The 20,748-nt window shown below is 33.2% G+C and overlaps 1 long non-coding RNA gene across 1 annotated transcript; it reads left to right on the forward strand.

The window, feature by feature from the left end:
• Positions 1-1,764: 1,764 nt before the first annotated feature.
• On the forward strand, positions 1,765-15,474 carry LOC127843739 (uncharacterized). The gene is made up of 3 exons (XR_008032314.1): positions 1,765-1,908; positions 12,090-12,198; positions 13,660-15,474. It is a non-coding gene; the product is annotated as an uncharacterized LOC127843739 (long non-coding RNA).
• Positions 15,475-20,748: the final 5,274 nt, after the last annotated feature.

Raw genomic sequence — 20,748 nt, forward strand, 5'->3', positions numbered from 1 at the left:
TTCCTTGTGCATGGCAAAAGTTTCCTACAATAAACATTTAGAAACCTCAATAAGAACCCATTTTAAAATTCTTTATCAATAGTATTCTTAGTCCAACATTCTGCCACATGTTTGTACCAAGTTCTAAAATTCTGTCTTTCTAAAATGTAGAGTGCTATTAATCGGCCTTGTACAAGTTTAGAGTGTTAAAATTCTTTTTGACAATATAATATGTACAGATACAATTCTGCTTCTTTGTAATTCTGCCCGGAAAAATACATTTTTTTTTCTGTACAGATTTAGATACAGATTCTGTATCTGTATCTTGTCTGTACAGAATAAATGAATTCTGTTTTTATTCTGCTCATATTTGGTACAGACTCTGTACAGAATCAGCACAGTTTTATCGTACAGGAACCTGAGAGTATAAGTCATGATTATGCTGAGTTCACAAGTCACTGTCTCCTTTTCAGCTTCTCACATATACGTATATAAATACTCCCAAATATGTCTATGAATCTGAACGTGAACATTATCATATCAAAGCTTTGTGCTGAATGAATTATTCTGTGGCAAAATAGTTGTGTTTACATTGAATGTTAATTTAATGTACAACTTATAAATACAATTCAATTTTTTTATGAAAACGTTTACTAAGTTATCAGTTACCAGTAATAATTTGTTCTGTACTTTTTTCAAATTAAATTTACTAATTGATTACTCAGCTTCATAGAAATTTCATAAGTCAAATATTACGCTCTGTAAAAACCACTAAGTTTAGAATTCGGTCTTGTGGCTTCACAAATGTTGTATTAGTATAAAATTACGCCCCGCGAAAGAAACAAAGTGCAAAATTCCGTCCACAAATCCGCTTCACACAAATTCAAAGAATGAAAATACGCCCCGATTTGTTTTACGCCCGAATAAAAGTAGAATTACGCCCAGAAATAATTTTAGTTCCGGGCGTAAAACTCATTCAACCAGTTGTACGGGCGAAATTCCAAAAGTACTTGCCAATTCTGTCCCAATTACGCCCCGAATCCGCCCCATTATTTTGTACAGACAAGAAGTACAATCGTTCAAGTATTGCATAGTGTTCTACTTGCAATTAAATGAAAATGTATTGGATCAGAGTTGTGTTAGTTTTTTAACCAATGCAAATAATTATCGCAAAATTTATGCAACATTGAAAATGTTTTGGTATATTACAGTTATGATATTATCTAATGCGTGTTTTAAGTTGAGAACAAAACATTGAAAAGTGTAAGATAATTTGGTTTATTTCTTCAATCATTGTGTGCCAAGTCTATCATAACTTACTGTAATAACAGAGATTTCGATGGCGAAACCATAAACAATCATCTTTTAACAAAGTGCATTTACAAAACCTTTTAGTGGAATTGCCTTACCACATGTTTTACATGAGCAAATCTGGGATTCATTAACACATAGGACAAATATATTATTGATATATATTTGGTGTGAACGACAGAAGAACATTATTACGCAATTTAAAACAAATCACGTTGTTGGTTGCTTTCAAACATATTTTGTTATTAATAGGTTTGCCAACCAAGTGCTTTGGTCCATCATAAATTCTCTCAGCATTTAAAGAACAAATAACGCATTTGTTGTTTTATCACAAACGTATTATTCACAAAGCCACAAGTCAAAGTCTCAAGTCAAAGTCACAATTATAAAAGTTAAAGTCAGTAGCTTAAGTTTTCTAATAGCCTTAATTCATTACATGTATGGGATTCCATAGACATGTGCCTTAAATAGTAACCATGAACCGCGCATGTCTGTGCGCTGTTATAGATGAATCATTAATAAACAAATATTTCACTGGATGAACATCGGCCGAAATGGTTGGGATTTATATTTGCATAATTGCCGTGGTTATACTTGCTCGCGATGCTCTGTGTTTAAGTAAGTGATTCGGTTGTTTTGTTTTACATTTTACTGAAATCTGGTCTGCGTTTCAAACATTATGTCAACAAATAAACATAATTGAATTCAGTTCTTGAAATAAGCTATAGAACTTTTTAAAACTAGATTATGTTATAAATTGTTAATGGTATGAGCTGTTTAAGCATTTAATTAAACCGTCATTCGGCGAGATGTTTGTAATTCAAATGAGGAACATTGTGAAAATGTGGGATGATTGTTATCACCGTTATACTTTAAGGTTTTACATGTTGACATGTTGTTTAAATTAATAATGTAGATCATATGCATGTAACTTAATATTGGTTTCATGATTTCATTTTTTAAAAAGCGTAACGCCTTAAGATAATGTACATGTGTACCAATTTCGAGATATAACGCATACGAACAGTTAACACAAATCACTTAATGGTATTTTGCAACAAAATCTAAAGATTGAAACATATCACCTTTCCGTTAGATTGATTTTCTTAGGGCGTACTGTCCTTAAAGCCACACGCCTTGAAATGAAATACATGTTAATCAATACATTTAGATGCAATTTGAAAGTGTGCAAAATTGTCATTTAATCTATAGCCTAGTTAGCAAGTTATCTTTTTTAAATTTCAAAATCGAAAGTAGGATTTCTATACGTATACGTCCATTTCGTCAAACGCGATTATTTTTAAGTTTTAAGGTAAAAAAGACGGATTTCTACCTTGAAACCACCAGATATATTCGTATATGCATAGATAATAATAAATCTATAGCCTAGTTAGCAATTTTTTTTTAAATTTAAAACCGAAAGTAGCATTTCTATCTTGTAACCACCAGATGTATTTTAAGTGGCATATATAAAATATGTTTGTTATTTATGCTTAAATTTACTATGCCAAATAAGTTGTGTGGCTTTAAGTAATGCGTCCACAAATAATCAATAATCACGCATCATTAAACGAGGCGCTAATTAAATATTCTGTATTTGGTTAAACTAACCGTTTAAATGAACAGTTGTTTAACTACCAGTTAACATTATTGAAATTGATTTTATGTCCACCATTTACAATTAGCAAACAAATAAAAGGATAGAATAAGTTTAATAACGACAAGTTAGAAACATAGAGAATTGGTTTTGCCTATAATGGGCAAAGCTCTACCCAATTTTCATTGCAAAAATAAAAAATAAAAACATATGATGACATAATACAACTTGGTACATACATTCAGCTTTGTGTTTTGCATAGGTCAGTGTATTCCTCTGTTCATCTGTCTGTTCACAAACAATAAAATGATGAGAAAGTGACATAAAACTTGATTTTTCGATTTCTCAGAAAGTATTTTAGAGTATGTGACAAAATGTGCTATACCTATAAATAGCTTTTATATAATTCTGCAAGACCTTTAGGTTTGACTAGAAGTCGAATGTCAAGTCACTTTTCCTATAAGTATGACAAAAGTAAATCGTGAAATATATTTATATATATATATCCGACATGCCGTGATTTTACCTGAATTGTAATACACTTCACTACTTCATACTATCGCATGTCGCCCTGAATTGTTATACCGCCCGAAAGTGTAATCAACCTATTTCTTAGTTTAAAGCCTCTGACCTTGAAATGAAATACATGTTAACCTGTACATATAGATGCAATTCAAAAGTGTGCAAAATAGTCATTAAATCTATATACGTATACGTTCATTTTGACGAACGCGATTATTTTTAAGTTTGAAAGCGCAAAAAGACGGATTTCTACCTTGTAACCACCAGAAATATTATAATTGGCATATATATAATGAAATATATAGCCTTGTTAGCTAGTAATTTATTATTTTGTTTAATGTCAAAACCGAAAGTAAGATTTCTAGACGTATTCGTCCATTTCGACAAACGAGATTATTTTAACGTTTCAAAGCGCAAACAAAGACGGATTTCTACCTTGTAACAAGCAGATATATTCTAATTGGCATATATAAAGTAGGTTTCTTATTTATACTTAAATTAACTATGCCAATACGTTGTGTGGCTTTCAATCACATCTTATCGATTTTTTCACAAATTCTTGCGATCTGCAATGTTATAGTTTTTTCTTCATAATTACGATCGCGTGTCGTCCTTTAAGTGCCCTAGGGACCGTTTCATCAAAATTTCGTACGACAAATTTAAAATACGAAACGAATTTTAAAGAAACGTTATTTTTTTAGACAGATGCATATTATTACTTATTTTAAGCCAAATAATTTATTTCATCATTGTCTTTTCCATGGTTTATATCTTGCAGAGCTATTTATCAACAGATTGTATTTTTTTAGGTCCTTAAATTTAAGTCGTAAATTAAGTCGTTTTATCTTGTATGAAACGGCCCCCTGAAAGTTTATTAGCATATCTCTCAGTTTAAAATTGTACATCATCGAATTCTAAACAAATACCTTTGCGATCTACAATTTAAACATGTATATAAATGAGGTAATGTGACCGATGAAGGATAAATACACATGCTGTTTAGCAACCTGGTAAGTATAGACTTATTTAATTATTACATTCACTTGCACCCTCCCCCCCCCCCCTAAAGTGTAATAACGCCCTGAAATGAAATTAACTGAAATAAACTCGTTTGTTGGTTTACAAATGTATATAATTTAAAATGTATATTTAAAAAAGGTAATAAGATGGATAACAGAAAAACTAGGATTATGTGATACATTTTTTATACATCTGAATTGTAATACATGCACTTAATGGCAATATTCGAATTCCATTCTCGCCCTGAAGTGTGATAACGTCATGAAAAGAAATCAACTTTTTTTTGGTTTGGAATTGTAAATCATCGATTTTTAAAACTAAAATTCTTACGAAATGTTTGTAAAAAATATAATAACGCCCTGAAATTGTATAAACATGTTACATGGTTTAAACTCGCATATAGCTCTCAAGTATTGTGGAATTTAAATCTGTTGTCGATCTTATTTGATAATCATTGTTAATTGAAATTATTTACTATATGAAGTTTGACTCATTAATAAACATTTATGATAGTGTGATTTCAGATATAATCGTCCTTGTTCTGTCCGATTTCTTGTACTTTATTGGCAAAATTGGTGGCACAGTACGAGCCTTATTCGGGTACGGTTCCGACGCCCAAACCGAAAATGCCTCCTTTTTCTTATAAACTATTTTATACTTTGTAATCGACAATATACAATATTAATATAAAATATATTTTATTAATAATGTATGTCTTTACCATATATAATATTTGTCTTTTAAAGAAGCGAACATTGAAATCCGCGATCGCCCATCGACATTAAACTTAATTATTTACTATATGAAGTTTGACTCATTAATAAACATTCATGATAGTGTAATTTCAGGTATAATCGTCCTTGTTCTGTCCGATTTCTTGTACTTTATTGGCAAAATCGGTGGCACAGTGCGAACCTTATTCTGGTACGGTTCCGACGCCCGAACCGAGAATGCCTCCTTTTTCTTATAAACTATTTTATACTTTGTAAGCGACAATATACAATATTAATATAAAATATATTTTCTTAACAATGTATGTCTTTACCATGTATAATATTTGTCTTTTAAAGAAGCGAACATTGAAATCGGCGATCGCCCATCGACATTAAACTTAATTGTATTATAAATATCGATGGCCAAGCTCGCTCATCGACAAGCAGATTAAACAATGGCTTTGAAAAACGAAAGGCGAGCTCGCTCTACGACATTCGTGTCTTTTAAAGAAGCGAACGTCGAGATCGGCGATTGCCTATCGACATTCATCTTTTACTATGAATATCGATGACCCTGCTCGCCCATCGACATTCAGATATAATATATAATGAATTAGAAAAATGGCTTTGCTTATCGTTTTTTAAAGTCATTATACAATCTGAATATCGATGTGCGAGCTCTGCCATCGATATTCATAGTCGACATCGTAGATCTCTTATCTCCTATCAACACTCAACTTGTACTATATCGAATATCAATGGCCCTTCTCGACATTCGGCACTCAGATTATATAATGACTAAGAAAAATGAGCTCGCCTTTCGTGAAACAACGAACATACTCTGATAAACACTTTAAGAGATCTTTTCACGTTTTGGTAAATTGACAAAATTGAAAAAAGTTGTTTCAGATTCGCAAATTTTCGTTAAAGTTATGATATTTGTGAGGAAACAGTGATACTGAACATTTACCATGGTCTAATATAGCCATTATATGCATCTTTTGACGATTTAAAAACCTGAAAATTATAAAGCGTTGCAACGCGAAACGATTGAATAATTTGGAGAGTTCTGTTGTTGTCGTTTAATTTCGTTAAACTACGAAGATTGCTTATATAAAGTATAGAATATATATAATTGGCATGATGGCCGAGCGGTCTAATTGGCTTTTACTCCAGGATTCCGGGGGTCACTTGTTCTAGCCCTGCTTCGAGCTACTTTTTTTAATTTTTAATTTTATTCTTGATTTTTACTGGAGCTTTTTCGATCCAATGTTTACATTTATCAATATAAAGCATTTTATGACAAACTTCAAAACATGCCAAAATCTGTGAAAAGGCCCCTTTAAGATGGAATGACAGAAAAAAATGGCGATACTTCAAAGCGTAATTCGTTTAAATTTTCGACACAGAATCAATATGCTTGACGTAAGTCAGACATACAATTAGTGGTTATGTGTCGTATGAATATACATATTACTGATAATTGCCAAATTTAGTCCATTACTCATGAACAATTTTAGTGTTTGTGTGTCGTATATAAAATGTAGATAACATTACAAAGGCTGATTAGTATTGACTGACTATTCAAACGATATATATATAATACGATAGGAACAGGCCTCATTTCATTTCTTGAAGTTATCCTTATCACTTATTTATTTAAACATAGTCAAACGGAAATTTAAAGAAACGAAGGGTGCTGGCGCAATAGATGTTGCATATTCTTTGAAAAGTTAATATACATCAGTAAGTTGGACCAACGTGCGACGTGTTTTGACAAAGCATCACAAGCATGGCGAAATCAATGCTACATTTTCAAACAAACCACCAATTAAGCCGATTCATGCCAACAACGTATTTGAAAGAGTTCAGATAGACTTGGTCAAAATGAAAGAAATCTCAGTTTCTGGCACAACGTATAAATACATTCTTATAATTGTTGATGTATTTTCAAGGTTTGTTTTTCTACGCCCCTTTAAAAGCAAATCCCCCGAGCCCTTTGCAAGAGCATTAAAGTCTGTATTTTCAGAGAATGAGTACCCGCATATTCTCCAAAGTGACAATGTACATGAATTTTTGGAAATGTCAAGCTGGTTTTTGGGAAGAAATAAAGTGAAAGTCATTAAGAGCCGTCCTTACCATCGTCAGAGCCAGGGGAAAGTAGAGCGACAAAACAGAATCCCACGGTCAAAGATCAGATATGATATGATGAAAAGGGCCAGAACTGGCTATAATTGGGTGGAAAGTCTTGAAGACGTAGCCGCCGTTATAAATAGACAACACAAGGAAGTTTTAGATTATCAAACGCCATTCAACATTTATTTTGGCAGAAACATTGATGTCAACGAATCACGAAAAAGGCATCCAATGCATCTGCTAGATGTGATAGGCGAGTTATGGCTAGATACTGGAAAAGTAAAGCAAGCTCTATATATAAAAAAGGAGACACAGTCCTATCAAAATATCCCTTTGGTTTCAAAAGGGTTCCATATAAGGAGTATATTGTTCGTGGTGTAGTTTTGAAAAGGAACAAAGCGTTTGACACGTACCTTGTCAAATATCGTGACAATGAAAACGTCACTCACAGAAGATGGCTAAGCATTGAAAACATCACCAGTAGAACGATCAAAGAAGAACACAGACGTAGAAAATGGTCGATAAGAGAGTTTCAATTGATGGAACAAAAACGCCAACACAAACGAAAGTACTATATTGTTCTTCATAGCGACAACGTTTGCAATGAATACAATAATAGTCGAAGCAATTCGAGCAATGAAACAGAAGACGATCAATTAGAATACCATTTCAGTACAGATGGACATGAACAGATGCAATAATGGAACGACTACAGGTCAAGAATTATTTATAACCCTGAAGGTGAAGGAGACTGCCAATTAAATACCATAAGCAATCAACTGACAAGAGTTGGTTTGTACTAAAACGCCGCTAGCCTACGCGAAAAGGCCGTTACACATCTTGAAAAGAACAGATATTACTGCAAAGACTTTGTCCAAGGATATATGTATCAGTACTTGGAAAGTATCAGACAACCAACCATTTACGGAGACCACCTCATCTTGTTGCCCTTTCAAGATAATTTAACTGCCAGTTCCTCATACTAAATTCGAAAGACATTGATCACACAAGACTGGTGTCTAAGGATGGAGAATATGCAGAAGATGTCGCCTGTTATACATTCGGTTACTTTTCTGAAAACATTGGCGAACACTATGTTCCCCTAGATCTGGAAGAATCGTACAAGCAGAGATTGCTACGAACGTTTCAAAATGAAACAGGATCGAGATCGAACAGTCATTTGTATGCACGAAATCGAGACAGAAGACCAATCAAGACAAAACGAAGATGAATACGCACATTACATCAGTCGGATACCTGAACCGACTGTAACCGTGAGCGACACAATTAATACACTTGAAAATGGGATAGAATCAAAACAAAGAGAAATCAATCACATAGACGAGGAAAGTGTGGATCTTTTCTTTGACAGACCTTACCTTCCGAATGAGATATTAGGAGAAATTGTTATGGTTTCATTTCCTCTTTATCCTTATATGCGCTACACATTGCAACGTGTTTCGCTATATTTTTCCGAGGTAGTTTGCCCCATTGGCTATCGACGCATGTTTCTTAGTCCTTCACTTATGCCCACTGTTCCACGACCTGTCAGTGTAGCGCGATTAAGTCGCAAATTCGGGCGAAGAAGTGACGTCATGCGTGACGTAAGATCACTCCTTAGATTTTCTGGGCCGAGGTGGTATACCGCCTGGCATTGGTTGTATGCCATTGGAGACAACTGGTATTTGTGACGTGACGTAACCTGGCAGTGAAGTGAATATTTAAGTATGTGCATCGTTTCACAGTTTCTTTTTACACGAAAAGAAGACAGAGGAAGTATCGGTGGTAAAATTGTGCTAATGCATCCAAAACAAAGGGATGTTTTATACCAGCTCTCTTATTGGTGGACATTACTGAATGTTTCGTTTGTACAGGGCACATCGGCGGAATTCCACGCCCACCTCCAGCCCCACTCCCCCTCCCCCAAAAAAGATATTCAAAATTACATAAAGTCCATTTTTTTAAATTCTTCCAATGCATATAATAATAGTTAATAAAATATATTGATGAAATCGTTTAAGAAAGAAATTAAATGCCAACACATATTATTTCCAAGAAGTTCCCAAAGGGGCTCGAATTCACGCCATAAGAATTTGCTTGGTTTAATGAATATCCTCTACACTGAAGTACCGTTATAGTCCATTATCGTTAGCGAACATGCGCATAGGGAATGTTCATGGACGATATGCGAAATATTTATAAAGATTTTACAACTACAATTTTCCAGCGCCCTCAAAAATGCTAAGGGGACAACTTTTTTTTAATTATAAATTTCATATTTTGCAGAATATTTTCGTGCTACATGTATATGTTTTAAGTCATCATTTTCTGAATACTTAAAAAAACATTTAAAAAGTATGCCCGTTTCAGTATGTAGGTTTAAATTTGGCTTTATGTACACACGATCACTTTGGCAAATTCAATTAATTGTGTTCAGAGTTTTTATAAGATTGTTTGCTTATATTCAAGTTTACTTGGATCCTGCATGTATAATAAGATTTGAAAATAATTGAAGAATCACAATTTCAAGATAAAAAAACAGTGTTTTATTTATGTTGTACTATTTCGAATAATCAATGCTTTCTGTTTTTCATACGCTTTCTGTCCTGTGTAGAATGACTCATAACTGCAATAAACATGATATGAATAATTCCAAAGCGATGAAAATCCGACATTATTTATTAAATTTGTATTTCAATAGTAGCAAGTATTTCTTTGAAAAGTTCATCTAATCACATGTTCCTAAGTGCGCACAACCAACCACCACCCATCCCCGCAAAAAAAACCCCCTCCTCTTTGTTTGGGGCCTATACATGGTTAGGAGAGATACATGTAACCATTAGGCAGATATTGGGTTTCTGCATAAAGGATACATGGCTAGCACCAAACATTTCACATTTCGCTACTTTATGTATTCCATATTTCCTGTTCCATAGTATGATGAACAGAGTAAATGTTTTAGATACGCCACTGTTCTTGACATTATTACATATTGGTCACCCAAAGTACTTACCATTGGCCGTTACAAGCTTTGTTCTATTAGGATTGTAAGCTGCTATGCCGTGCTTAACAACTGGTCACTAGCAATAAATAAAGGATCATGTATCTCTGTAAAATTGGAATATTGCTAGAGCAAATGGAGCTATACTGCTTTATATTGTTTGTTGGAACGATTCAATCAAACTGTTAAGTGTATTATAGATTTAAAGATTGTTTAAGCGTGTTTATTGACCGTTCAAAGCCGGTCATCCCAACTCTTTTTATTATAATGTATAATGTACGGTGTATGTTGTTTGTATCATGCAGTGCAAGCAATACTGCTGGAGCATCTGTAGTTTCTTTATATTAAAATCTGTCGAGTATCATGTCATGTTTTTATCGTTCATTGGTCGCATTTCAATATTTATATTCCTTTTTGTTTAGTCTAAAATATAATAAGTTTAGAGCATCAAGACATACAGTCTATACTAAGAAAGAATATTATTACACATCAGGGTAAGAGTTACAAACGATTGCAGTTGTATAATACAGATTATTACAGTACAGCTGTGGCCGTTTCATAAACGTTCAAGCGACAATTTTAACTGACGCGATTACTTTGTAATCTTAATAAGTAGAAGAACTAGCTCGCCATGCTCGTCAAATATATACGGCTCTTGAGATGCCAATGTAATTAATTAAGTACTAAAAATTTATAATCATATAATATGGACTTTAGTAATTATGTGTCTTCGAAAAATGTATCGTATCGTAAATGTGTACTACGATGTTTATTGAAACTTTCCCCAGGTTATTATAGCACTTTTCAACAAATAAAATAGTTAATTACATTTTAGGGCGCTAAAGCACTTAAATGCGCCAAACATGTTAAAATAAAAAAGATACATTTGGAGGAAACAAATATATCAATAGGGTAGAATAATCCATCATTTTAATAAATGGGTGACTTTCCAACAACAATTAGTGCATAACAGGTGGCACAAAAGAGAAAAATTGTAACCGGACCGGGGGAAACTGTGCCTTATAATCAGAACCACAACACAACTCGCTTGCTGCATTTACTTTTTACACTTTCGGGCGATATTACAATTCAGGTCGACACGCAATTGTAATAATGCAATAACTTTATTACAATTGAGTTTGTATGAGAACACCTTTTTGTCATTCATAGGTCGTATTACCTTATAAAGATACATTTGTATATACATGTATACACTATATTTTGCAATAATATGTGTTTGAAAATGCGATAAGATCAATTTTAAAACAAAAAATAAGTTTATAACACTTAAAGGCGTTATTATAATTCAGGGCGACACGCGATTGTAATAATGTTATAACTTTATTACAATTGAGTTTGTATGAGAACACATTTTTTTGTCATTGATAGGTCCTATAACCTTATTAAGATATACTTTTATATACATGTATACAATTTATTTGGCAATAATCCGTGTTTGAAAATGCGATCAGATGCAATTTTAAACCAAGAAATAAGTTTATTACACTTTCGGGCGTTATTACAATTCATGGCAACACGCAATGTCATAATGTAATAACTTCATTACAATCGAGGTTGTATGAAAACATCTTTTTGTCATTCATAAGTCTTATTGTCCTATTAATATAAATTTTATATACATGTATGCATTATATTTTGCAATAATCTATGTTTGAAAATGCGATCTGATGCAATTTCAAACCAAGAAATAAGTTTATTACACTTTTTGGCGTTATTACAATTCAGGTTGTAACGCAATTGTAATAATGTTATAAAGTTTATTACAATTCAGGTCGTTATTACACTTCAGGTTGTAACAAAGCCCAAGCGAATACAGTCGATGGGGCCGAAGGTTTCTCAGTTCTGTACATTGCTGGCCTACCGATAATAATCTTCTTGGCGTCAATTTTGTACTTACGGTTTGTACAAGATTGTCTGGATATGTTATATTCGTTTCACACGATTGAGACGTGTTAACAACGCCATGACTTTTATTACCCAACCTTTAATGTTGGTTGCGTTCAATGGTGACCCGGTTCGTGTGTACTTACTTTCGGATTATAGCTTAAGGTAATATAAGCCGCATTATTATGTGAAGTAATGAATGCTTACCAATTATTATATGTTTTATTAAATAACACAATCTGCAAATTATACTTACCTGTGTTGATGTTTTGTGTTTTGAAACTCTGCTCAACTTTTAAGTTTTAATTGCAAATTGTGGCACATTTAACTACTACTTTTTTCAATATTTTTATACTAATTGTTTACTAATTGGTTGTATGAGAAAGATGTAGTATATAAAACATATGTGCATATCTCATTATTCCAAAATTAATCGGCAATCGTAAAGTTTAACCATGAAACGTCAAAGATATGAATTAACAGGATAAAGGTATGCTGAATTATGTTCAAAGAAATAAATAACAGTGCACAGTAAACCTTTTCCAGTTAAACTATTAAATAAGAACCATTGTTCGCGACATCTGTTATAAAAGCTGTATGCGCATCAAATACAACCGGGATCGCAGTTTCCTGGCGGGTCACTGCCAAAGGTTATTTGCAAAAGTCAAGAGGCAGATAGTAGTCACCCGTCAAAGCAGGCTAGTATTGACGTTAAGACCTAGCAATGCAATAACGCCCGAGCGGAAAACAATCGTGTTGACGTACATTGTAGAGAAAACAATCGTGTTGACGTACATTGGCGAAATGAAACAGTAATAGAAACGCACAAACCGGAGGACATTGAAGGGCCGAGCTGTGTCAGGTTTTGTCGTGTTTTCAATTACATCAGTCAGTTTTGCCCGCCGTGTAAAACAACACGAACCATATCCTTAAGCCGAAGGACCAGGGCACAATTAATTGTCATATACAAGAACATCATTATATTAATTTTATTAATATAACATCATTGGGATTGCTTCAGCAAACGTTCCCATCATCAAGTACTAGTGTTCTATTAACTTTATAAAAAATACTATATTGATTAAATGCTTTTGTCTCTATTTAAGATAATATTATACTTAAAACAATATTATCAACTAATATCCGAGGCATTAATTAGCAATAGTTCAATGTTAAACAAAAGATATTCTAAAACAAAGTTTAACCGCTGTAAAAAAATCGGTTAACAAAGAGACCCAATATTTTGCAATTCTCTGATAGTTACTGTCATTTGTATGGGCATCCATGGCATTCAGACAAATGACGAACACATTACTGAAAATAATATAAACTTGTTTTACTTTTGACCTTAAATAGATGTTGTTTAAATTAAGTATTTTCTATGTTGGTTTTTGCTTGAAATGTCAACCTCTTGACAACTTATTTTATTCATAACAATGCGATGCACATGTTTGATAAATAATATATTATTTTAGCTACGGTAGAGGGACATGGCGAAACATGAACAACCCACATGCAGGGAGCGATCCCGCAAATCCACAGCCAGGGAGCGGTCCCGCTCATCAACAGCCAGGGTGCGGTCCCGCAAATCCACCGCTAGGGAGCAGTTGCGAAAACTCGTCGGACAATCCCGGCAGCATCCGAATAACAAATTAAAAACAACCACACAAATATGGTTGTTCAAAAGTGTAAAATTAAAAGGAACTTTAGATATTTAAGACTTTAATAATGGGTTCATTCCACCTTCACGTTGGTATATTAATACACAGTACTTTTGGTGTATATTATATCCTGCGTATACTTGTACAAGTGTTAAATTTAAAAATAGCAATTCCAAAATATTAATCTACCGATAAGCAGAAGAGATCACAATCACAAGAATTGAGTTTGTAGTATTGTGTGTCGTTATTATGTTACAAATAAGTTGTATTCAAAATAAACAAACCAATATATACAAAAACATTATATAAACAGTAATACACGATTTGTAACCACTGATGAATACTTTCCATTTTCATTGTGTGACAGCTTTCCGTTAATTTAGTATTATTCTAACATGGTGTTTATTTATTCAACGGTGACGTGACTTGGTATTTGAATTATACAAAGATTTATATACTTTGTGTGAATGTATATTAAAAAAACACTCTTTCAATTTGATTTATTAGTTGTAGCTTAAACGATTGTTTTACTTTAGTTTCAATAATCAACTGTTACTTTTTGCTGTGTCATTTTGTATTTTTGTAAATATAGTTCAGTATTTCTTGTCTTGAAAGACAATTTCGTTCAAGTTTTACAATATTTAAAAAAGGCAATTTGACATGTTCTCAAATATTTCTCCCTTTTTGTTGTCTTCGTCAAGATTTGTTCTTAAACCATTCATTATGTTACTTTTTGCGGTGAATAATGTTTTTGTGTATTTTTAATTCATTTAAAGTGTAGTATATGTTTCAATGTTGATTCAAATCGGATTTGAAACCTTTGATGAGTTACGTGAATAACAATTGAGTATGTGTTATATCCCATTTATTTCTAGTAATTAAGACAAACAATATAATAAAATGGAAATGCATGACGAGGAGGAAATTATGAATTTAGATAATATATCGGTTTTAGTGCCAAAGAAATGCTTTCACTTATTGCACAAAACAGGCCGACATTATGGCAGAGAGAAATTCCTATAATCTCACAAAATCCAAGCAAATGAAAACTCGACACACCCGATAAGATCCCGTTATATTAATTGATCCTCTTTACGTCCATCCCAACCTCTAACACCACGCTGATTGATATTTTTAGAGCTGATTGATTGATTGTATCATTTTATGTCTAAACCGGTTAAGAATAAAAGGCTTCACTCAACTAAATGATAGTTGAAGAAAACTGTAGTAATGACTCTCCGAAGATTCCTTAGCAAAATTAAAATGTGTGTGTATACAAACGACCTCCATGTTAGTCGAATTTCAAATGATGTTTGGTTCTATATATGTTGATGCCATTTATCTTATCTTTGAATTGCATTTTTACCCGCCTCTTTTATACATCTATGTACTGTATTTCTCCTATTGAAAATGATTATCCGTTCTACCTTCTATATGGTGTTGGCACTTAAAATATGTCATCTATATTGTATAATCAAGAAAGAATATGTAATAAGAACCATATCATATGTAATGTTATTCATCATTTTTATATATTATTGCCCGCCTCGCCTATACATTTACGTACTTTTTTGCTCGTGTATTGATGTAAAACACAAATTGAGTTGAAATAAAAGGTTTTTGACATAACTTTGACTTTGATAAGCGGCGACAGGGTTTGTCGAGCGTATTGTGATCCACCTACATTCTTCATTTATCTACATACAATAATGATCTAAGCTGTCGAATTCAAAATACAAAGATTTCTCACACGAATATCATTCCTTCCCGTTATAAATTCATCTCCCATTATAAACGTCATCTAAGTTAAAGTAAGCATATGTGTTTTTAACAAATATTTTACGTTCTTTTGGTGGCTGTGAATGAGAAGGTTTTTGCTTCATAAAATGTAAACATAATGAGTAATTATTTCATATATAATATAGTTTAATTGAAATAACTGAGTATGTGTTAAAACAAATACTTACATTATTTGAAAACAAATGTGTTGTTGTTAATAACACTGAAAGACCTACTAGAAGGTTGCATGAGCATAACTCCTTTTTATCTAAGTATATTTTAGAAAATAGATACTTCAAGAATCGTCTACGCTGACCAAGATGTTTAATATTCGGTATGAAACATAACTTGTTGGCCTCGACGGGGGTTGTTATAAAGATTCCCCGGATGTCGACCATTAACCATAGACTTAAACTTGGCAAACATTTAAAAATATTTTTCTTCGAAACCGCAAAGCCTAATGCTATTGTATTTGATATGTAGCATTTTCGAAAAGTCCTCTACAAAGTATGTTTAAATTATGATCTTTGGGACAAAATAGGCCTCGCTCGGTTGGTTTGTGATGTATTGCACTATAAAGGCAAAACATGTAAAAAATATTGTCTGCAACTGCAGATGGCTTTTATATATAGTAAACAGCTTTGTACACTGGTTCTCTACATAATTTTCCTTTAATAAATAATGAGATCATTTTTGTCTCCTCTAAAACAATTTTTATAGCTTTGATATATTGCATATAATATCGTAAAGTGGTTATTTACTGAGATGTTCAAAGTATATCATTTGGATCAAATGGAAATAATTTATATTGACTTACATTGCAGTATATGTTATCAAATTTGCTTCTGTAACCACGAGGTATTTAGTATCGTGATGTCCTCCATTCGTTCTTTCGTGTGAGCGGACGACCGTCCTTTAATTTTCATTCAAACGACATTTTCTCCTTAACCGCAGTTGGGAGAGTTTCTTTAATATTTACTTGAATTATCCTTAGAGGACCCTTTGCCCAACTCGTTTTGGTCCGCATCATATATAGAGAACAACAGAGCTTTCATTTTTTTATTTAAAACATAAAACATGTTTTCCTTGAAAACCGAAATGCTGAGAAGGTTTCAAATTTGGTATGTAAAATCATTTAGTGGGCATCAATATAGTTTGTTCCAAACATTAATTTTGGCTCAAAACTTACTGCTCTCCAGACTGAATATGACTTTATTGATTTACACAGGAACATAGCTAAAACTGTTCTCTTAACCAAAAAAACCAAGGGTTGTACATTTTAGTATTTAATATCGTATACTGGGCCATTTCTAAGTTTCTTCATATTACCCCCAGTATTCAAAAGAATCACAAAACCAGTCGTCTCGAGTATTATACCACTTAGCTTAAGTGTGTGCTTTTAATGAAAGAGTTAATTGATCCTCAGTGCTCTCTTGTTTGTTTTAATAGTTTCATTAAAGGAGATTTTTATTTATGATGCTTGTGATAACTGTTATACGTTGAATACACTTTTTCGGCATTGACAACGGCCGAACACTATTTGTGAACGTTGCGTTAGAAAGGCACTTTCGTCTTTTCAAAGGGTGATTTATTGTTGACGTACAAAGTACATTAATCATTGGATCAATCAACACTCGTTAAAATATTATTTAAAGAGTTTGGCAAAGAAAGAGAGATGCAAAACGAATCTTCCAGAGCTTTCATTTGCTGTAGTTATTGACTCTTATAATTTGAAATATTGTAGACTCGATGTTAGATATTTAAGTTCCCCCGACAATACCAATTTAACTGCATAAGTGTCTGCATATGTTAATAGACTTTTTATTGAAACCTGAAGGCGGATTTCGTGGAAATTTCACTTAAATATTTTTGGAGGATTTCTCGCAAAGATTCTTAAATGGAACTGAAGCTGTAATTTAAGTATTACCTGAAAGAAAATATTCTAAGCCGCGTGGTAGATTTCCAACTCGTTTCACAGATATTGACTCAAAATCGTCCTCTTCCAGCATTGCACAAAATTGACACACTAAAAGACCGGAAAGACCACATGTATACATATAATTCAGTTTCAAAATATTATAACAATACTGTTCTTACGGGGTTATATAAAAACATTTAGTAAACAAGGTCTGAACTACCAAACAAACAACAATTTCGAATGATTGCGGATAAAGTAAATCTTAGATTATTTTTTTCCGTTAAAAAAAAAACTCAATAGATTATTTAACGAAATGCTGCATTGTTTTTTTATTGGATGGTTGGAAACTTGAGAGCAATGCACTTTCTGTTGAAATATTAATTATTGTGTTATGCCGGCGCAATAATTTAGATTGGATCTCTAAATAAGTAATGATTCGAAATGCGAGCGATTTGCTTTAAAGTTGAAATATTTGGAATTGTGTTACGCTCGCATGACATTTTAAGTATTGGTCCGTAAATAAGAAATTATTCGAAATGCGCGTGATTCACTTTGGAGTTAAAATGTTTGGAATTTTGTTACGCTGGCATAACAGTTTAAGGTTTGGTCAATAAATAAGAAATGAATCGAAATGCAAGTGATTCACTTCGGAGTTGAAAAGCTTTAAGGTTTGGTCTGAAAATAAAAAATCATTCGAAATGAAAGCGATTCACTTTGGAGTGCTTGGTAAAATTGTCAGGGTTTTTATGTTGTTTAAAGTGCGTAAATTTACGCAAAGCTTGGTTTATGCTGAAAGATCACATATTTAGCTTAAAGTGTTGTTGTTTTTGTTTAATTTCAAACTTTTACATCACTACTTTTGCAATTAATTGGTTCGTAAATTTATGCAATGCTTGGGACAATCTGTGTTTATTACTTTAAATCGTTTGTAAAATTATCTGGTATTTTGATGTTGCTTTAAGTGAGTAAATTTACGCAGGGCTTGGCTTATAAAGAAAAGTGCTTTGGACAATTTTGTTTCTTTGAAAAGTTGGTAATAATATCAGGTATTTTGATATAGAGTTTAAGAGTGCGTTTCACTTAGCTGCGTACGCAAATAATTTCCGTAAATATTTGCGTAAGCAAATCTTGTTCTCAAAAACGCGTTTCACTAAACAGCGTAAATTAACGCAGTGCGTAAATTCTGTCGTAAATTTACGCCAGAATATGTACTTCGCGTAAATCAGAAAAATTGGCGTAACGCCGATCTGTCTTGGATGACAGTTAGTTTTACCCGAAGGAATCGAGTTGAGATCGAAAAAAGATCGGACGATCAACGAACGCTTATCTCCCTGCGTGAGACCGACATCGGATTCATTGTACGTGTATCATAACGAGCATCGTCCGGCGTCCGTCGGGCATCGTGCGGATGCCCTCCGGCAATCAGACGGTCGCCGGCCGATGTATATGCCTCTGGGAAATACCTTTACCGTTGCCGATACACGTTCAATGAATCCGATGTCGGGCGATCGCCGGGCAATACCCGTGCGTTGATCGTCCGATCTTGTTTCGATCTCAACTCGATTCCTTCCCGGGCCCGACGTCGGGTAAATTTTAAGTGAGAATTATAATTAATCCGGACGCCGCCCGATGCTACAAATTGGCCCGGTTTCCGTGCGATCATCGGCCGGTCGCCAGCACGATGAGCGGAAAAATACGTCGGCCGCTGATCGGACGGTGATCGGTGTCTATTTGTGACTGAGGTATAAGCGCAAAGGAAATCGTTGAAAGGTATCGTCTGTCGCCGGAGGGTATTATAAAGGCGGTTTTGGCCTGACGTCATAAGAGGGTTTTCCGTTACTAAAAATAGATTGGCCGTCACACCTCTCGATCGCGGCCATTTACATATTATCAGAGTAAAGGTCGTCGGTAGACTAAATACTGACAATTTCACAAAACAAAACTATAAATACCCGTTTTCTTTCTTAAAGTAAGACTTTAATAAATGATATTTCAAAAATTATAAACATTTTGATTATAATTATAAAAGGTGTGGATGCGATAGTGTTATTTTTTATCAGCGATCGAAATTTAGTGTAAAAGGTGCATTGAATCAGTTAAAAAACAAAGCGCTGAAAAATCGCAAAACATTACAATGTTCAAATATATTTTTTATTTTATTTTACATTGAATGAATTTTCGTTTCGTTTACATTGAATGAAAATATTAATAAATTTCAACATTCAAAAAAAAAATTTAAAAACGTGCATCTGGGACCTGCATAATTTGCAAATTGAACTGTCTTTGCGTGTACATGAATAATGCAAACTCTTTACTTGTGATACTGATCGACACAAATCTAGCATTTTATGATACCATAAATCTATACATTTTATTCATTTTACGCAAGTATTTTTATATCCCTATAATGATCAAACGTGATTGCTTGTTTTCATGATGATGTTTCAAAACTGCAGTATACAGAATTGTATTGATACGCATATTGTTAAGTTGCAAATATATGTTCACTAAAAAATGCAATTTCAGTCTAGCAAAAATTCATCACATGTTATACTTTTACCACCAGCACCATTTATAAGCTCCAAAAATGAAAAAATACAAACGATAAAGAATAAATACATGTTTTCAGATTTAACACTGTAACTTAAATTTAGCAATGACATTACAAAAAGGGGCTTCAGAAAAAATGATCAATCATTAGTTGCTAAAAAGTTTATATCAAAATTATTGTCTGAATTTTCTTTTGTTTCTTGAATTTTTGTGTTGATATGATTAATCTGGGGCTTTGCATGTTCAACCACTTACGCGTCCATTCCTTAACGCTTTCCCAGGCTTTTCGTTTGTCCGAACCAGTGAGGGAAACGCATTGATCACCCTCGAGCACGTCAAACTTGTTTTCAGACTCGGAAACGAGCGTTTCAAACTCGTTTTTTGACCAATTCGTTTTCTTTTTCTTCGTCTTCACGTCCATTGTAACGATTGTTTACAGCGAGTATATACGATCTTGTCAAATATTTATTAATTAATATAAAATGTGTAAACAACTTATTAAACATATATTTTTATATAAATTAAAATAAAAGTTAAGAAGAACATATGTCGAAAAATGCTAAATAAACCAGATATTTAATTCTGAAATCGAAAAAGGCTGTGCAGTCGAATTCGACAGCATGTAAATCATGCATGTACGATGTGAATCTAAATTT

Source organism: Dreissena polymorpha, chromosome 9 (assembly GCF_020536995.1).
Source record: "Dreissena polymorpha isolate Duluth1 chromosome 9, UMN_Dpol_1.0, whole genome shotgun sequence".
Classification (NCBI taxonomy): Eukaryota; Metazoa; Mollusca; class Bivalvia; order Myida; family Dreissenidae; genus Dreissena; species Dreissena polymorpha.